Here is a 20,211-nt window from a genome sequence, read left to right on the forward strand (position 1 = left end):
CTCCTTTTTTTCACTCTGATGAAATGTGATAATGAATTACTAGGCAACCATCCCAAAATGCAACCTTGAATCTTTATGATGCCAACTCATATAACAACCTGCAAACTTACCTTTTTTTTTTAAGAATTACTTTGCTGAGAAGGTAGAAGTTAAAAGTTTCTGGTACTGTACAGACAAATGTGGCTAGTCATAAAATGGAAATGAACTGCCAGATAGAAAAGATGCCCACCCACCCAGAACTGAAAAAATCACATGGATGAAAAAACTGCTCATATACTTTCACCCAGCAATCTCACCACTAGACATCTGGCTAAGGGGGGTCAAAAACAGAAAGGCCACCATAAAATAAGAGCTGCCCTTTTGCCAGAGCAATAAAACTGTAACCAAAGTAAATAGAAAGAGCTTAAGCAATGGTTTAACAAAATAGTATATTACCACTTAAAAAATGCCAAATCAACAAAACTGAAAAACATGGGAAGACTTCGATGAACTAATGCAGAGTTAAGAATGCAAAACCGAAAGGACAAAATAAACAGCAACTACAATATTTGCAGCAAAAATAGCACTGAACAGTAGCCATTCTCTCATTAAGTATAATGACCAATGTTGGACCAGGAAATCATACAGTAAAATACCCTTCCTTCCTCTCCATAGCGGGAGGAAGGACCATAGCGACAGAATGTCAAAGTACATCCTCAGACACAGTTGATGAGTCAATTGGTTTGACTTAATCGTTTATCTTTATTACAAAGAATGGTTTAATGGGGGTAAAGAGAATATTGGGAAATGAAAACAGCAAGAAAAAAATCAATAAAATGTTGTTTTCTTTAAAAAGAATTCCAGTAGCTGTTTCCAATCAACCGATCTCTTTCCACTTTCTATTTTAAAGACATGGAGAAGAGATTTAGGGAAGCAGCCTTAGCATAATAAGTGGAAAGAAACTGCTTTCGAAGCAGGAATTTTGCATTTAATACCAAGATCTTTCATATCTGGGATGTATGTAATGGGGCCTAATAGACTGTAGTGGGAAGTGAAGGTTTAATAGCCTCTAACGGAGGTGGTTGGGTAAAATAGGGCATTACAGTGAAAACTTAATGTGTGGAGGAAATGATGGAATGAATTACATTCCACTTCCAAAACAGGTTCCTTCTAACAATTCAGAAGTGACTTTAATAGCACAAGGCACAATGGAAGCTGACATTTGAGATCGGAATGTGGAATCGATTTTTTATGGTATCCCCTTATTTCCTTAATTCTACCCTTGGCCCTAGGCTAAAGGATTTGCATTCTGGGAGCACAGCACACACAAATGACCTCAATACCACTAAAAGAAAGGGGTTGGGGGAAACCCACCAGAATTTAAATTATGTATAATCTTGTTCAAATGAAATAGTGAATGTAAAGTGTTTTATAAACTTTAAAGAACTATCTCTCATTATTATTATTGTTGTGGCTCTGGTCAGTTCAGAGAACCAACAATAAAACCCACTTCCTTCCTCTGGGTCCATTGTTGTGTGTGCTTTCTGTTGGAGTTGTATCTGGTTTAAAGTTTGTTTTGCTTAACTCTTTAGTTTAAAAAGAAAATTGTAGGGGCAACTAGGCAAACTCAATGGATAGAGACCCAGGTCTGGAGATGGGATATACTGGGTTCAGATTTTGACTCAGATACTGCCTGGCTGTGTGACCCTGAACGAGTCACTTAATCTTCATTGCCTATCCCTTATCTCTCTTCTATCTCAGAACTGATACTTATAACGGATTCTGAGACAGAAGGTAAGGGGTTCAAAAAAAATTACAGGAAAGGGAGGAAAGAGGTGACTGGGAAGAGAAAGCAATATAAAAAAGCAGAGTATTTTTTTAATAAAAGCTATAATTGTGCATGCATGTCTGAATGTGTGGATTTTAGATGGAATCTTCTTGTTCAGGATGCCTGCGCCATTGTAGAGTGCTAGACCTAAAGGTAGGAAAACTTGGATTAGAACTATATGATCCGGGCAACTCACTTAACCTTCCTACCTCAGTTTCCTCATCCATAAAATGTAGACAATAATACCTATCACACTTACGCTACATATGTTTTAAAGTTCAAACAGGATAATCTATGGGAAGCACTATTTAAAGGTCCTCATTTCTCTTCAGAACTCATTCATAGACATTTCAAGACTAGGACACATGTTCCTTCTCAAGCTGCCAGACAGCTGAACTTTCCATCCAACCTTTCAAGAGATTTTCTTCTATTTCTCACCACGCTTCTTCTAATGAGCAGAAGGATCAATAAAGAAGGTGTGACAGGTATAGATTTCACCACTGACAGGGGTGGGAAAAGTAGATTGTAGATGTTACTGGTTTAAAAACTATTATTATTAAATGATGTTAAGGGGCAATGAGGTCTAGAGCTCAGTGAAAGAGACTTAAGCAACCCAATTGTTTCATGAATTCAAGAATATCTAGACCACTGTCAATACCAGGTAAGCTAGATCAATCAATAAGCATTTTGCTAAGTATATTAATAAATTGTTCTTTCATCATTCAGTCATTTCAGTCATTTCTGGCTTCTTAATGTCCCATTTGGGGTTTTCTTGGCAGAGATATTAGAGTGGTTTGTCATTTCCTTCTCCAGATCATTTTACAGAAAAGGAAACTAAGGTAAACCAAGGGTAAGTGACTTGCCCAGGGCCATACAGCTAGTAAGTATCTGAGGCCACATTTGAACTCAGGTCTTCCTGACTCCAGGACCAGTAGTAGTCTATCCACTGTACCACCTAGCTGCTCTCATTAATAAATAGCTATCAATTATACCGTAAAGTTTTGATAAGTATTTTACATTTTACCTTATTTAATCACTGACCAAATTTGATCTAACAAGATCAAGTACATCAATCAATAATAGTTTATTAACCACACTTAAAAATGCTTATTCCTCCTTAGATCAAATTTGATCAAGGATCAAATAAGGTAACATACATAAAGTGTTTTGTAAAATCTTAAAAGTATTATGTAAACTATGGGCAACTAGGTGGATGCAGTAGAGAGTACCAGTCTTGGAGTTGAGTTCAAATCTAGCCTCAGACATGTGTAATTAGGATTTGCACCCCAGGACTCTCTCAGCATTCCATGTTCCTTCTCATGTTACATGCTAACATAGGGAGGATATAAGTTTTGTGTAGCTCCACCCTTGTGCTCTTTTTCCCTGATCATGTCTGAGGCTTTTACTTTGTCATTTCATTTTTTCTACTTCAAGTGATTATTAATAAGTCTTATAAAATATAATACTTAGAGTTATTGGATATTAATTTTAATCTCACAGACTTTTACTAGCTCTTTGAAAAGGAGTGCATTCTAGGAATGCTGGAAAGGAAATGAAGTAAAGAAGCAAGAGATGGATCATCCTGGATGAAAAACAGTACGAAGTTTTGTAGTATGTATGGAGGGGAACCACTGGCTTGCTGACTGATAAGGCTACAATGGTTTGGTGGGGTCAGACTGTGAAGGACTTTAAATGCCAATGCTTTAGTCTATGCTTTAGAAAAATCACTTTGGCAAGTATATGGAAGATGAGGTAAAAAGGAGAGAGACTCAAACTATTTTAAAAAACTACTATAAGAGTGGCAAGGTGGCTCAAAGGAATAAGAGACAGTCTATAGACAGAAGGTCCTGAGTTCAAATCTGATCTCTCAGATACTTCCTAGCTGTGTGACCCTGAGTAAGTCACTTAAGCCCCATTGCCTAGCCCTTACCATTCTTTTGCCTTGGAACTGATACCTAATATTGATTCTAAAACTGAAGGCAAAGGTTTTTTTTTTAATTCTCTAGCAATTGACTTAGTGACTGATTCATTGATTGATTGCTTCTAATATCCCCCATATGACATATTACACGTACGGAACAATCAATGACCAAAACTATAATAATAGATTTTCCCTTGTACAACTTACATGAATCATGTCTGAGCCTTCTTCTGGGTTTCTGTTTCAAAAGGAGATGTGTTCCAAGGGATACTGGAAAACCTAACAAAAATATGAAACAGGAATGAGATTTTGGCCCCAGAGAAACATTAAGATATTGCCTCTAGAATCACCTTTCCGTCATAATCACCAGGTCACAGAGTAGCAACATACAAACCCCTGAAACTATTCAAATACTTTAGTTGGTCTGTGTAGCTCTAGCTAAAAACTTTGGGGAATTGAAGATAAAAATAGAGTTTTTTGAATAATAGCTACAGGAAAAAAATCTCATTTTTTTAAAACTAAAGGAGAATGGAAGAAAATACCTTTCATATCTATAGTTATATGGAACTTAACATTACAAGGGAGAGAGATATGAACATAAACACTCACAATTTTGATTTCATAAAATTTAAAATTTTTCACCAATAAAATCAATGCAGATGCACTAAGAAAGAACACAGTGAAATGGGAGAAAATTTCCACATCAGATATTTCTTTCTTTTTTTGCTGGGGAAGGAACTATTTTTTAAATTTACTTAGAATAATTTTCCATGGTTACATGATTCATGTTCTCCCCCCACCCCCAGAGCTGACAAATAATTCCACTGGGTTATAAATATATCATTGCATCAAATATTTCTGATAAAATTCTATTATTTAAGTTAGAAGGAATTGACACAAATATATATGACCAAAACCAATTCTCTAACAGATAAGGAGTCAAATGACATGAAGTGTCCAAATAAATGATCAACAACCATATCAAAATAATGATCCAAGTCACAAATAAGAGAAATACAAATTAAAATAATTCTGAGGTTTTACTTCACATTCATCAACTTGAAAAAGATTATTTTAAGGTATTGAAAAACTTTGGGAAGGGGGCAGCTAAGTGGCTCAATAGATTGAGAGCCAAGTCGGAAGATGGGGGGTCCTGAGTTCAAATATGACCTAATATACTTCCTATGTGATCCTGGGCAAGTCACTTAATCCTCATTGCCTCACCCTTGGAACCAATATACAGTAAAGAAAGAGAGAAGGAAGGAAGGAAGGAAGGAAGGAAGGAAGGAAGGAAGGAAGGAAGGAAGGAAGGAAGGAAGGAAGGAAGGAAGGAAGGAAGGAAGGAAGGAAGGAAGGAAGGAAGGAAGGAAGGAAGGAAGGAAGGAAGGAAGGAAGGAAGGAAGGAAGGAAGGAAGGAAGGAAGGAAGGAAGGAAGGAAGGAAGGAAGGAAGGAAGGAAGGAAGGAAGGAAGGAAAGGGCTTTGGGAAGACAAGCACATGAACCCTGGTAAAACTGAGTTTCAAAAAAAAAAAAAATTTGAAATCATGTTGGAAAAGCAACTAAACTGACCTTGCTGTGTGACACAGACCAAGTCACTTAATTTCCCTGCACCTCAGTTTCCTTAACTGTACAAAGGGGATAATGATATCATCTAGCTCACAAGGTTGTTATAGAAACCAATTGAGATAGCATAATACAAAGAGCATTCTAATTATTTCCATTATTTCTTTTATTCTCCTTCCTTCCTTCTTTGATTTCTCAGTCCCTTTCTTCCTCATTGCCCACTTCCATCTCCTTTCTTTTTCTTCCCCTATGCCTATTATCGAGATCTGCTGTTGATACTCACGGGCTTTCTTTTGCCCCACACAGAAGTCTTGTGGCCCTTTTGGCTAAAGGGGACTGAAACTGTTGCTCCCATCACGTAGCGGTGAGAAACACCTCTACAGACAGATTTATCTAAGAATTATTCAAACCATCTGTTGATTAGGCTAAATATGAGGGGCTCTCCAAACAGTTGGTTTGTCAAGGTTAATCAGCTACAAATAGAAAAAACCTGCAAAGTTAATAACACTAACATACCACACAGGTAACAAAACAAAAGGGTAGGGGTTGATTAAAAACAGCAGAAATCATGATGGTAAGAACCAAGCTGTTAGGAAGAGACAACTCTGTCCCAGAGAGAGAAATTAAGCAGTATTCCATCTAAAAGCTGCCTTCTGGGGGGAAAGCTAGAAGGTTGGGAGGTTATATAGAGCTCATCCATGCAGGACTGTGTGTCAAGGAGTCAGGTCAGCCAACAACCATATAGAAATCCACAGGTTCCCCCATTCTGTTTTTAAAGGGCTTAATTATATTTTGTAAAGCTGCTCCCTTTTTCTCTAGGAGTGTCAAGGTTTAAAGGAGAAGTGGGTTGTTTGTCTTAGTATAATAATGGGTTGCCTTTATAAGCTATCAGAAAGAAATGTGTCTAACACTTGGGTTCCCCTCAAAGGGCTCTGACTTGCCCTGGGATATGCTGTAAGGATGTGACATAGCTTCGCATTTGTGATCGTTAGTACTTGAGACAGAGACATCAGGGAGATTGTAAGTCTGTCAGCCTTTATACAGAACAGCTGGGAATTGCCCAAAGCTGAGCCACTTTTCCACCACCATTATGGGTGTATGTTAGCGACACAGAGGAAGATTTAGGGAATAGGAAGAGGAGAAACAGCAGTGGCAATAACAGCAGCATTTCCTCTTCACTGGATTGAAGCTAGCCACTGTGAAGTCTTGTTTCCTTGTTGATCACCTTTCAGACAGCTCAGATAGTGTGCCTCTAGGGTTTGGGAAGGAATGTGGTCCCATTAAGAGACTTTCCCAAAGGCATGTAACAATGCATTTCCCCTCAGATGCCAACCCCAAGAAGAGAGTCCATGAATCATGGATTATTGGTTTTCCCAACCTGGACACTGTGTATGTTATGATTATGCCTGGGACAAGCCCAATAGGCTGAATTAATAGGCTGGGGTGGGGGGGGGGGGACTTTCTATTCATTAGAGTTATCCAAAAGTGCACTAGGTTTCCAGGGGAGCAGCATCTTCCACCAAGAATTGAGACCTACAAAGAAAGGGAGGATGACCAGTTTTGTGTATATAATTGAGGAAATTCTTGGTCAGATACTAATTGCATTAGGTGGCCTCTGAGGTCCCTTCCAACTTTGGGATTCTATGTGATTCTACTAGGGTCACTCTTCAAGTATTAGGCAGAGCCCCTGATGAGAAAGCCTTTCTGAATTGGAGGTTGTACCCCGACAATATAGTATTGTTCAGAAGCTCCCCACCCAACCATCCTGGGAGAGCTGTCACCTCATAGTTGTCAATGAAGTTTGTCCCTTCAGTAGTCACAAAGCATATGCTGGATAATATTTTTCAAATAAGATCAAATTCATTTCCCTTTGGGAGAAGGGACATTTTCCTACTGACCTTCTCCCTCTACTCTCTGACTCCCCATCACTGATTGCCAGTCACAATGAACAATGAACCAACAGACTTATTTGACCCTCATAACTTTAAGATAAATTGTCTACCTCATCTTTAGAAAAAGCAACTAACCTTCCCAAGAGCAACAGGGTTCTTACCATTCTAGTTTCTTTCTCTCTCTCTCTCTCTCTCTCTCTCTCTCTCTCTCTCTCTCTCTCTCTCTCTCTCTCTCTCTCTCTCTCTCCCTCTCTCTCTCTCTCCCCCCTCTTCCCTTATTTTTCCTTTCTCCTTTTTTTCTCTTTTCTCTTTGGTTTTTAGTATGCAGCTATCATTTCATTACATTCTGTATGAGAAAATGAGTTGTTAATTTGAGTGCCTGGGCTCTCCCCGTGCCTTGAAATTAAACTATGCACTTGGGTCCCCAGAAGAAATGGGTATTGATTCCGCTTTAACTGTCATGGATATTCCCTGACTTCAAAGCATTGGAGCATATATGTCCTCTCTTCACTTCCCCCAGAAGCTAGATAAGAGTATATTTCAAGGAATGTAGGTCTGACTTGCCTAATGGAACTGCTGGAGCCTCTCATTTAAAAATTTTTTTAATTCTAAAAAGAATTCATTTCAATATTTTCCAAGGGATGGATATAAAATCTTGACACTTTCCCTGGACTTCATACTAAAATCCTAGTTCGTTCAGCCACTCATTCATTCAACAAATATTTACAACAAATATTTGTCTAGTCTTTGCCCTGTGTAAGGCACTGTTCAAACAGCATCCCCTGGATGAATTGTGGAGTTGTTTTTCTAGCTATTTAGTTTCTGAACTAAGAATCATAGATCATGGAGTTGGTGCTGGAAGAGACCTTAGAGGCCACCCTTGATTTTACAAAGGAACAAACTGAGGCCTTAAAATGTTAAATAAGTAACTTAGTCAGTGCCACACCAGTAGTAAGTGATCAAGCTGGGATTTAGTAGCTTTGGAGTTCAAGACAAAAGTCAGTCAGGGAAATGGCACAAGACCTAAAACCAAGAAAAAGCAAACAAACTTGGACAGTGGCCAGCAGCCCCCTTTGTAGGGTCATTAACAAAGTCAGCTAGAGTCAAAGCTCTACTGGTTAGCATCAGGTCCTGTTATATTTAATCCCAGCATGCCACATCACTAGAACCCTTGTCCACGTGCAGTGTTTCCCTGAAATTGGACAGACAGGCCCCTGACCAAGCAGATGTGTCCTCAGAGGGAAAATAGCCAAAATGATTTTGCATGAGCCTCTTGGCTTATTCAGAACCAGCATCCCTTCAAACAATATAATGCACCAAGTCAATTAGCAAAGATACCCTTTTATTTTATACATATTCCAGGTGTGCTGATGACAGGCAGAACATTGGGAAAGTCTCATGAGCAAGTTCTTTCATCCTTTTCATTATGGAATTGATTGACCAGGAGTACCCATGACAAGTGGCCCCTAGAATCCTGCCTGGAACAGAACAAAAGGAACCACAAAATATCTAATATAGGAGACGCAGCTTCTGATGAGACCTCAACTCTGTGAAGTAAGGGCAGAATAATAATCAGGGCAAAATTCAAGATGTCACACAGTTTCTCTTATTCTTTGCCCATTAGAGACACCTCTTTATGAAGAGTCATATCTACCACACACAACCAACTTTTATTCCATGAGCATTTTGCCCATATTATCCAGTGGTCTGGCCCCTCCAAGCCTGTATAAAATGGAATCACTCAGATATTTATTGGAATCACATAGATATTTATTATTTTTATATAACATAACAATAATATGACACATATGCTTTTATATAAGTATATAATAAATTATAATAAATATGATTATCCAAGAGAAACAAATTTTCTTTTTTCTTTAAACTCTTACCTTCCATCTTGAAATCAATACTGTGAATTGGTTCCAAGGCAGAAGCACAGTAAGGGCTAGGCAATGGGGGTCAAGTGACTTGCCCAGGGTCACACAGCTAGGAAGTGTCTGAGGCCAGATTTGAACCTAGGACCTCCCATCTCTAGGCCTGGCTCTCAATCCAGTGAGCTATCCAGCTGCTCCAAGAAACAAATTTTCAATAATCTATGCCTCATTCTTTTTTCCCTCCTCCAACTTCTCCCCAAGAAGGCAGAAAATATGATATAGGTTCATTTATTACTATATAATACATATTTCCCTATTCATATGTTGTGAAACTAGAGGCAGATAGCTTACATTGGAGAAAAATTCATGAAGGAAATAAAAGCGAAGAATGGTGCAATTCAATCTTCATTCAATTTCCATCTGTTGCTTCTATGGCAGTAGTAGTAGTAGTAGTAGTAGTAGTAGTAGTAGTAGTAGTAGTAGTAGTAGTAGTAGTAGTAGTAGTCTCTTGGTAACCGAGGATGACGATTGTCTTTGTGCGTTTTCATCTATGGTGTATAGATGAGTGTGCACAAAGACACTTGTGAGTGAAAGAGATTTAAGTGGAAAAGTCGATGCACAGAGACAGTCCCACTCTCTCGGCGTTGGAAGCCTGGGTCCAGTGGCATGAAAAGTCGTTACACCTGGAGACTTCCTCAGCTGCATTGAATGGCCATGTTGTCTTTTGTGCTCCAACACGCCCTGAGCACTCCACAGTGCTTTGCTGCGTCGCCCTCTCAGCTGTTGAACCTTCTTATTGGTTTCTTCCTCCTGTTCAGCCAAAGCAGTCTTCACATGCTGGGTGAGCAAAGCCCTGGTTCACCAGGGGTCGGAGACCCGATGGCTACCCTCACAGGGTTTAGCTGGCCTGTCGAAGCCGTTGCCCGGGGTGTGGCCTCTGCCACATGCTAGCAGCTACTGGGAGCCACAAGTGAGAGCTGGGTGTCAGGTGGGGGTCAGAGGCTGGAGAGCTGCCCTAGGAGGGCACGACAAGCCCTCCATACCAGAGATACTACCCCTCCCTGAGCACCCCATACTTTTTCATCCTAAGTCCCTTGGATTCTTGCCTTGTTGATAATAGTTAAGTCATTCACAGTTGATCATCATGCATTTTTGTTACTGTGTACAACATTCTCCTAGTCCTGCTCACTTCACTTTGGGTCAGTACATATGTCTTTTTCCAGGTTTTTCTGTGATCATGTCATTTGTCATTTCTTATGGCACAATAGTATTCCATTACAATAATATATCACAACTTGTTCATCCATTCCCCAACTGATGGACATCCTTTGCATTTCCAGTTCTTTACCACCACAAAAAGAATAGCTACAAACATTGTAGAACATATAATTTCATTTCCTTTTTCCTTGACTTCCTTAGGAAATAAACCTAATAGTGGTGTTTCTGGGTCAAAAAGTATACACAGTTTTATAATTCTTTAAGTATAATTCCAGATTGTTCTCCAAAATCATTGGGTCAATCCACAGTTCCACCAATACTGTTTTTCCACATTGCTTATTGCACTTAATGAAAATGTCAAGAAGAATATGTCATATGGTAGAGAGAGCATCAATACTGGAGTCAGAGAAGCTGGATTTCAAATTCTACCTCTAATAATTACACCCTGTATGACATCAAATAAGTCACTTTACCCCCTTTGGCTTCAGTTGATAATCTATAAAACAGGGAAGGGGAGGAAAGGTTGTCTGGATACACTTTTCTTTAACTCTAGTTCTATAAAATAATCCTATAGTCTAAATTTAATATATGGCATAATAATAGGTAGCATTTGTAAAGTATTTTAATTTTTATAAAGTGATTTACAAGTCTTATCTCATTTTGTCCTAACAACAATCCAAATATATAGGTTATTGTTTTAAACCTATTTTTATAATAAGGAAACTGAGGCAGATTGAGGATAAATGACTTGCCCAGGATCAGACAGTTAGTTGGTGACTGTGGCAGGATTTGAACTCAAGTCCTCCTGGCTCTAGGTCCAACATTACCCACTATACCACCTACCTGGTATTAACGCCAGTTGTGCTCTAGACTAGTGGTTCTCAAAATGTAGTCCAGAACCTCTGAGGGTCACTGAGATGCTTTGAAGGGAGTCACAAGATTAAAAAACTTCAGAAATACATTTTTGTCGGTCAGTAGTTTCTCAGTCATGTTTGACTCTTTGTGACCCCATTTGGGGTTTTCTTGGCAAAGGTATTAGAGTGGTTTGCCATTCCTTCTCCAGATCATTTTACAGATGAGAAAAATGAGGCAAATAGAATTAAGTGATTTTTCCAAGTGTCTGAGACAAGATTTGAACTCAAGAAGGTGAGTCTTTCTGACTCCAGGTCTGGCACTCTATCCACTGTGCTACCTCACTACCACATAAAATATTATTCACCTATTAAAATACTCCCTTTTTCAACTATGTGTCCATGTGAGACCAGATTTCCTTCATATACTTCAACCAAAATGATATATCACAACAGACTATACGCAGATGCATCCAGTATTTTCTGTTATGTCAGACACACTGAAGAGATTTGCAAAAATATGTATAATAATGCTACTTTTCTCACGCATTTTTTCTTTTGGAAAATATAATTATTTTTCATTTTTAAAATGTTTTTTTACTTGTAATAAACTTTTTACTGTTATTTTAAGTCAATGAATAAATATTTTTAAATTTATCAGTTTTATTTTCTAATATAGTAAATATCAATAGACCTGATTCACTTAAACAAAACTGGGGGGGGGGAACCTCAACAAATTTTAAAGGTATAAAGCAGTCCTGAAACCAAAATGTTTTGAGAACTCCTGCTCTAGATCAATGCTTTTCAACTTTTTTTAATTCATTAACTCTGTTGGAATATGCATTCCCAAGGGGAGGAGGAAAAGAAAAGGGAACCATGAAGGAAGCACATTGCCTTCTCCCAGACCTCCCTCTGCCACCCATCCCTCCTATTAGTGAAAGCATCTCTTATCCTAAAACATGCCGCATACATCTTACTCCCCATACAAACATGGACAGAGAGTATGACAAGGAGTGGCTTTAACAAGGTCTAAGAATGAAAAGCTTTTCTCTGGGCTTTAAAGACTTCTCCCTATGAAAGGTATGGACATACCCAGTGACACCACTTTTCAGATGATTGATGACATCTCCTTGATCAGATGTCAACAAGTACCTTTGCCCTACTACTTGTTAGATAATTGGTACTTCATTGGGGATGATTGATGGAGTCGTGCCTAGTGTAGATCAGAGTCGTACCCTTGGACTTGGCTCTTAATATGGAGTAAACAGATCAATCTGGGAGCTAGAGTGAAAAACAAGGACTGAACTGGATCCCAGAGGGCGAAACCCTCAGAGTGGCTTAGGAGTTCCTGGAACAATCACCCAATGGTGAAGTTCCTGTATCAAGCTTGCTGAAAAGAGAGTTATGAGCAATGCAAAGTACAATTCCTGGATAATGCCAGGACCAAAGCTAAGTTCCTGGGCCTTGCCACCTAAAGCATGGGAGAACGCTCCTAAAGAATTTCCTAAATCAAGTCTCCCTGAGAGAATAGAATAAGCCAGATGGCCCCAAAGATGAAGGAATAGCAAAGGACTTCATGACATAAAGACACAAATCTGGATGAGGAAGGAGGCAAGGATATGGAGATAAATGTTTAACAATGAGCTCACCAGAAAAGAATGCATATATTTATGTGTGTGTGTGTGTGTGAATGGGTAGAAAGATTTCTATAGTTATATAGAAATACATGAGGCATGCTTTTAATCTGCCTTATGAGAGTTTTCTCATCATTTGCTTGTCTAGATAATCAACAAAATAAATCAAATTGATTTGTAGCATTTGTTTATTTCTGAGCTGTAAATGCTCACACCAGAAAATTTAACTATCAGGTCTTATGAACTTGTAGGAGCTGTCTCCAGCACCCTGACAAATAGGAATTATATTAAGTATGAAGGTTTCAGGGAGAGGTAAGGGGAATGGTCTAAGAACCCCAAATGTGTTTACCTTTTGCAAAAGCATCAACCATAAGAGCAGAGCTGGTCAGAGAGGGGGGGAAAAGGTGTGTCTTTACTATTTATGGACTCAGTTTCAAGTCCTTTTTGTTTCTATATTTTTGTTAAGTGAAACAAAGAAACTATATGTATGTATTATGTCGACTTGCCCTGAGCACTTACATGAGTTTTTTTATCTTTTGTCTAGAATTCTAGATAAACCAAATTCTGATATTTCCCAGAGCAAATCAGCAGTGTCATCCTTATGTTTTAAGCCTACATCCACAAATCTGGAAAAAATATTTGTACTAGGTATCCAGAAGCTAGCACCCCCAATTCCAAGCGTATTTCCACAATGTATTAGAGCAAGTTCTTAAACAAAAAGAGAAGAAAATGTTTTGCAGCAAAAAAATTTACAATAGCCAAAGCTGCAAATATTACCCATTTACAGTTCCACCATGAAGAATTCTCTCACAAGTGTGCTTATCCTGCTGAAGAAAGTCTTCTGAGTCCAAAATTTTACTGTCACCGTATAATAGGAGGAGAAAGCCGAGTCCCTTTCTTGCCTGGCCAGTGGTTTTGAAAACTTCACAACTCTAAAAAGGAAATGCTAAATCAGGTGTATTCTCTTCCATGTACAGTTCACTGCCTAGACACAGAGGAGAATGGTAAAAAAAAAAAAAACAGATCTGTTTTATTGATTTTATTGATAGAGCAACAAACCCATCGTCCATTGAAATAGCTTGGGAACAGTGCCTCTCTATTACCAGTACAAAGCAACATATGGTTTCTTCTTTACAACTCCATCTCCAGGGCTGCTTCTCCTCCAGTGCTGAGTAGGTTTAACATTTTTGTGTGTCATGGGACCCTATGGCAGTCTGGTGAAGCCTGTGGACCCCCTTTCAGAATAATGACTGTTGTTAAACCTTATCTTCTCTCTTAGTATCAGAAGATCTGCAAGTAGTAGGGAGGCAATCCAGGTTAAATGACATGCCCAGGAGCACTTGGCTAGGAAGAGAATAATGTTCTTAAATGCATAAAATAAAATGCATAGAATTACAGAGGAAGCCAATTGTATTGAATTCCAAGCATAACACTCATACACATGAAGATCTCCTAGCCTAGAGGTTCCATCTATTCTGCTCCTCACTGGGGTAAGAGTCTGGACTCTAGTCCAATACTAATTCAGGGCTACATGCCTCAGCTCAATCCAGTTACCTTTCCAAATCTACACAAAGGATAAGGTATCTTTCCACAAAGGAATGTTGTCTGGTTATCTGGGGGCCACCAGACTACTTCAGTTCATTGCCATAATTCCCATAAAGCAAATAAGCACAAACAGAAAACAAATCCCAACTCCATCCAATTTCCCAAGAACTATCCACCATGGGCTAAGAAAGATGATAGCAGATATTCCTATAGAGTTTAAAAGCTAGCAAAGCTTCTTACATCAAAGCCTTACTATAGCAGAGTGAGGCAGGGACTAGAGGTGTTGCATCCCCATTTTAGAGAAAAAGAAACAGGTTTTGAGATCTTGTGTAACTTGGCACAGAGCTAATTGGTAGAGGTAGGACTTGAACTTGGTTCCTCCAGGCTCCAAGCCTGACCCTCTTCCTACTATACCACACTGCCTTTCTGAGAGAGAGCACCTATTTCTTCCCAAACCTGAGGACAAATAAATCAGAAACAAAAAGCCTTTTCCACAATTACTCCTGGAAAATGGAGCTTTGAAACAGGAGAAAACAGACTGGGTTGCTAGAAAAGAAACTTTCTGACCAGAATAAACCAATTCCTGGGACATCAAAGACATAAATGGAATAACTTTTCTATATCACATGCAAGTTCAAAACCCAAGAGTGTATTTCAGGCAGAAGGCACTTTTCATACCCCAAATATTTGGAAGAAAAAAAATTTATCTGAGACATTCAGCAGATTCTAAACACAGCTGTGTTTGTCCATACCTACTCCCTGCCAAACAGTTTGATTTGAACTGGCAGTCTTGAGGTGAAAGGCTCTTGTATCCAATTACTCAATCTCAGAGCCTTCCAATCTTCATGTTATTATTTTTAATGTTGAATATAGCAAATGTGCCCTCCTATTACATTTTCCAGCCAATCACATGGTTTTAATAACCCTCGGAGATACAGATGAAGTATTTTTTGGAGAGCAGTAGAGCCTGCATTCATCCCAGAATGGAAAATGTCAAGCAATCTGCTCTGGGCAGAAGCTGCTATTCCCTCTGGCCAGAGAGCATTTCCAGGGTGCGAGAAGCTTTCGTTGTACTAAGGAATTCACTAGTTAGGTGTAGGTTCCATTCGGCTCCCTCCACAATACAATGCATGTGAATCCCAAGGGTTCCCGTGAGAATTAATGAGCATCTCTCGGAAAAGGAAGAGGAGTTGATCTACAAGTCCATCTAGTGTGGACTTGTTCGGGTTGAATCACCTGAGACTGTCACCAGAAATCCGCCTGCAAACGAAGAGCCTCTGCATTCAACAAGATAATTAGCCAGTGACCTGGCTGTCCTGGCTAGCGCGGGCCACCCTCCGTGAGGCTGAGGAAGCTTCCTTTTGGAGCCCCTCGTCAGCCTGTCCCTCGCCAAGTCCTGAGGGTATAACCGACTGAGCATCGCTGTCCAATAGATAACAACAAAAGCCATTATCTCTCTCCCTGTCTGGCTGCCAAGTGCAGGGTCCAGGACTGCCTGGTGTTTGCCGTTTCCATAGCAGCGCTGTTTAGCAGAGCTCTTTTGTTCTGGCCTGCAGTGTACACTGAGAGGACCAGATAAACATTATAGGAATTGACTTGAACAACCAAAGGTACTCAGCCCCGGATCTCAGAGAAGGCTTCGACCTCTCCGAGACGGCTGCGGAGGTACAGGAAGCCGAGGCTTTTCAAGTAAAGCTTTGAAATAAGTGGTTTCTTCAAAGCTCAGGCAGGGCTATGGGAAGCCGGAGCCCTCTGTCTACTTTTTTCCTTTCTCAGCAACTTCTGAGAAGCCCGGAGTGGAATCAGAATGGGCTGCTGAATTCAAAGAGCCTAACCGTTCCTGGACCCCAAAGAATCTCTGTGCTAGCAAAGTGTGCATGGAGGAGACAGGCTAGAGGAGCTGGGGGCTTGAGTTTCCTTCCCCGACACCTCCAGGACTGAAGACCTTCTGTTGGCTCCGTGTGGCACGGTTTCACAAAGGTCTTGCACCTCTGAAGGTGCCCCTCAGTGTCCTTCTGAGCCCTTGGTCCCCTACGCCCCCTCCCCGGGTTGCCCAGTACATCTTTACCCAACAGGAACAATTTGTTGTGTCCCTCTACCCTACCTCCAATCAAATTCCCCTCAAACCAGAATCCCTCGTTGTTATGGCTCTCCGGGAAAGAAGCATCCTTATGAACTTATTCTAATTTTTCAAAAACATTCCTACCTTTGCTAACCCTATAAACCTCTGCAAGGCCATCTCTAAATGTTCCTCAGAGGGGCACTGATTCCCAGCACAATAGTACTACCATCTTGGGCACTGATGGCCTTATTCCTCTCCCTCCTAGCTGCTGGAGTCTGGTCTCCTCTGGATGAGAGTGGATGATGGTGATGTTCTTCAGATCTCTGATTTCTTTGTTGAAGTCTTTGAACTTTTCTATTTACTACTTGGTTGATTAGCAAAAAAACACCGTACACCAATCTTTAGAGCTGTCACATAGCCAGAATGGAATGGTTTCATTCGCTTTGATGTCCATTCTCCTCTTGGCTTAAAGACTAAACTTTCCCACTTGCTACTCCCTTGGGGAGATAGCAACTTCTTGGGGTTATTATTCATGCCTGTGTGGGGTAGAGAGGATACCATTAGATGTCAAATTACAAGACCCAGATTCAAATCCCAACTTCAATGTTTTCTTGCTACACAACCAAGGAAAGTCACTAGCCTCTCTGAGCTTCAGATTCCTTATCTGTAAAATGGGAATAACTGTTGCACATAATACCTCACAAATTTGTCTAGGAAAGGGCTTTGTTAACATAAAAATGCTAAAGAAATAATAGCTATGATTATGCCTATCACCTTGACATTTGATCACTTATAATAGCAACAATTATGTAGAGCTTTGTAGTTACAGATATCTCATTTTATCCTTTCACCCTGTTCTATTTTTTTAAAATAGCATTAGTGACTCCATTTTACATTTATTTAATGTTTAGTAAAGCTAAGTTTCATCTGCTTATAAGTCACCTCATACTGGAGCGGTCACAATTTTACTACCCCTCCCAAAGGCCACCCAACTTAAGGAATGTCACTAAACTAGCCCATCTCCCTCTCACCTCAGTGTCTTCCATTACCTTCCACCCATAAGAAACTAAATATCTCAATCCCTATAAGCCTGTCTTTTCTATTTTTCACTCCCTCCAAATTGTATATTAACTGGGCAGAAACCAAGCTTTGGGGTCCTTGGCTACAGAGAGCCTTGGCCCCAGTTGTTTTGCAACCACACGCAGTGCTAAATGGATCATTTGCCTGGATAAAACTTTTTAGCAAATGTGAGATTAGTGTTATTCATTTTACAGATAAGGAAGATGAGGCTCAGAAATGTTAGTTATTTGTCAAAGATCACATAGCTAGTTAGTAGGAAAGAAAAGCTATGTACTCAGAACTTCCTGATCCCAAAGCCAGAACTTTTGCCACTATACCACGATGCTTCTGATACACAGAGTAAAATGAAAATATTTCACTTTATTCCAATTTGCTCTGCATGTAAGAAGCATTATGGCAATTCTAGTGCACTTCTTCTTTTCCTATGAGACAAATGGCAACAGCATGTCTTGTTGTATCTGTATCTGACCAAAAATGGAACTGGATCAGCAAACATTCTTTCCTGGCTGATTACATGTACAATATATTTGGATCTTTGATTGATGAATGATATGCTTATCTACAGCTGATATTTCAAGTGAACCAAGAAAAAGTCTCAGATTTCTCATAGAAATTAAAAAAGAAGGGACAGATAGGTGGCTCAGTAGACTGAGAGCCAGGCCTAGAGAGGGGAGGTCCTGAGTTCAAGTCTAGACTCAAATACTTCCTAGCTGTGTGATCCTGGGCAAGTCACTTAGACCCCATTGCCCAACCCTCACTACTCTTCTGTCTTGGAACCAATACATAGTATTGATTCTAAGATGAAAGTCAGGGTTTTAAAAAAAGAAAAGAAATTAAAAAGGGAGTTGGAGTGGAAGCAGAGACAGAGCATAGCATTTATGGATCTGAGGCAGACTTGAAAATCAGCCTTTCCTGTGTTGAAAAAGTTACCCTTTGGTTATTGAAAAAATTAAATTTTAGTGTAAAATATGAAACATCACAAAAACAAATATCTACAGGTCATAAATAGTGGGATTTACAGGCATCCTGTATGTTTACAAGAAATAATATTTAAAAGTGCTCCTCACAGTATCCCCTATGTTGCTTCCTGGAAAGATGCTGACCTTTTATAACCCTCGCTCCAGCTCTAGGTGGTAGGAAAAAACAGACAGAGGGAGGGCTGCAACTGAACCTAGACAATAGGCTTAAATTAAATACAAGAGAAGCAGTAAAGGTCAATGAGGAAAAGGGCAATATCTGTAAGGACTGATACCCTTAAGCTTCTCCATGGGCAAACTACTGGTACCCCTACATATTTCTAAAGTGCTATTGCCTGATTGGTTTTAGCAAAAAAGTTTGGGGAAAATGATTCATTAAAGTGGAAATGGGCATAGCTCCCTGTGCTTATCTATACCAATATCAAGAAATGAAAAGTGATCATGACCTTTCCCAAGTATTTTCCAAAGATGAAATAAACACAGTATTGACATCCAATAGTATAAACATACAAAATCAGCACAAAGAAAGAGCTTGATTTAGAATGTCCAAAGAGAGGAGGACTGGGAATCAGGATATGTGGGTACAAATCCTGCTGCTGGCACTTGCTAACTAGCAAGCCTCTTAGTTCTCCAAGTTTGGGGTCCTTCATCTATAAACTGGGAATAATAATAACTTATGCCACCTACTTCATATGCTAGCAAAAGATGATGGTTGTGTCTGAGGATAAATTCTGAGGTTGAATTTAACCTACTCAGAAAGGCTCATCACTAGGTTAGTTACAGAATGATAAAACATATCAGCTCTTGAAGAATTTCTATCGAGTTACAGAAAGGATTTTATGTATGCCAGTGGAGGAAGTACCCCATGTCCATCTCTATCATGGACCAGCTGTATTACCTTGGTCAAGTCACTTAACTTCTATGGACCTCAGTCTTCTTATCTAAAAACTTAACAGGTCTAGATCAGGAGTTCTTACTATCAGATCAGTGAACTTTCAGAGTTTTTTTTTTAATATTTTAATAACTGTGTTTTAATATCATTGGGTTTCTCTGTAATCCTATGTGTATTTTATTTCATGTATATAAAGACATTACTCTTTTTTAACCCTTACCTTCTGTTTTAGAATCAATACTAAATGTTGGTTCCAAGGCAGAAAAGTAGGAAGAGGGGGCAGCTGGGTGGCTCAGTGGATTGAGAGCCAGACCTAGAGATGGGAGGTCCTAGGTTCAAATCTCGCCTCAGATACTTCCCAGCTGTGTGACCCTGCACAAGTCACTTAACCCCCATTGCTTAGCCCTTATCACTCTTCTGCCTTGGAGCCAATAAGAGCAAGGCAATCAATATTAAGTGATTTGCCCAGGGCCACACAGCTAGGAAATGTCTAAGGTCACATCTGAACCCAGAACCTCTAGTTTTCATTGAGCTACCTAGCTACCCAAAAAAAGTATTATTCTGAAAAGGGGTCCATATGCCTCACCAGACTGCCAAAGGGATCCTAGAACTACATCCTGTGGTCTAGAACACTTCTGAAGTCTTATCAGCTCTAAATCAATGATCCTTTGATCAGAAAAATTGATCCTTGAAATATTCAAGTCCACAATTTACAATGTTGTTGCAAAGCAAACATTTCATAAGTTTATTATTTTTACAAAACAACATAGGTTGAGTTTAATAAGATAAGAGATACCATGTGTGGACCATGATTTTATTGATGTGGGGAGTTCCTGGCAAAGAATTTCTATCAATGCAAGTAGCAGCTTCTCAGCAACTTGCCATCCTGGAG

At 39.5% G+C, this 20,211-nt stretch overlaps 1 long non-coding RNA gene across 1 annotated transcript in view; it reads right to left on the bottom strand.

Moving 5' to 3' along the window:
* Positions 1-3,576: 3,576 nt before the first annotated feature.
* Positions 3,577-20,211, bottom strand: part of LOC103100058 (uncharacterized) — a 108,984-nt gene continuing 92,349 nt past the window's right edge. Inside the window, exon 3 of the long non-coding RNA XR_001622939.2 lies at positions 3,577-4,007. This is a non-coding gene — a long non-coding RNA (uncharacterized LOC103100058). The remainder of the gene's footprint in view (positions 4,008-20,211) is intronic.

The sequence above is a fragment of the Monodelphis domestica genome, chromosome 6 (genome assembly GCF_027887165.1).
Source record: "Monodelphis domestica isolate mMonDom1 chromosome 6, mMonDom1.pri, whole genome shotgun sequence".
Classification (NCBI taxonomy): Eukaryota; Metazoa; Chordata; class Mammalia; order Didelphimorphia; family Didelphidae; genus Monodelphis; species Monodelphis domestica.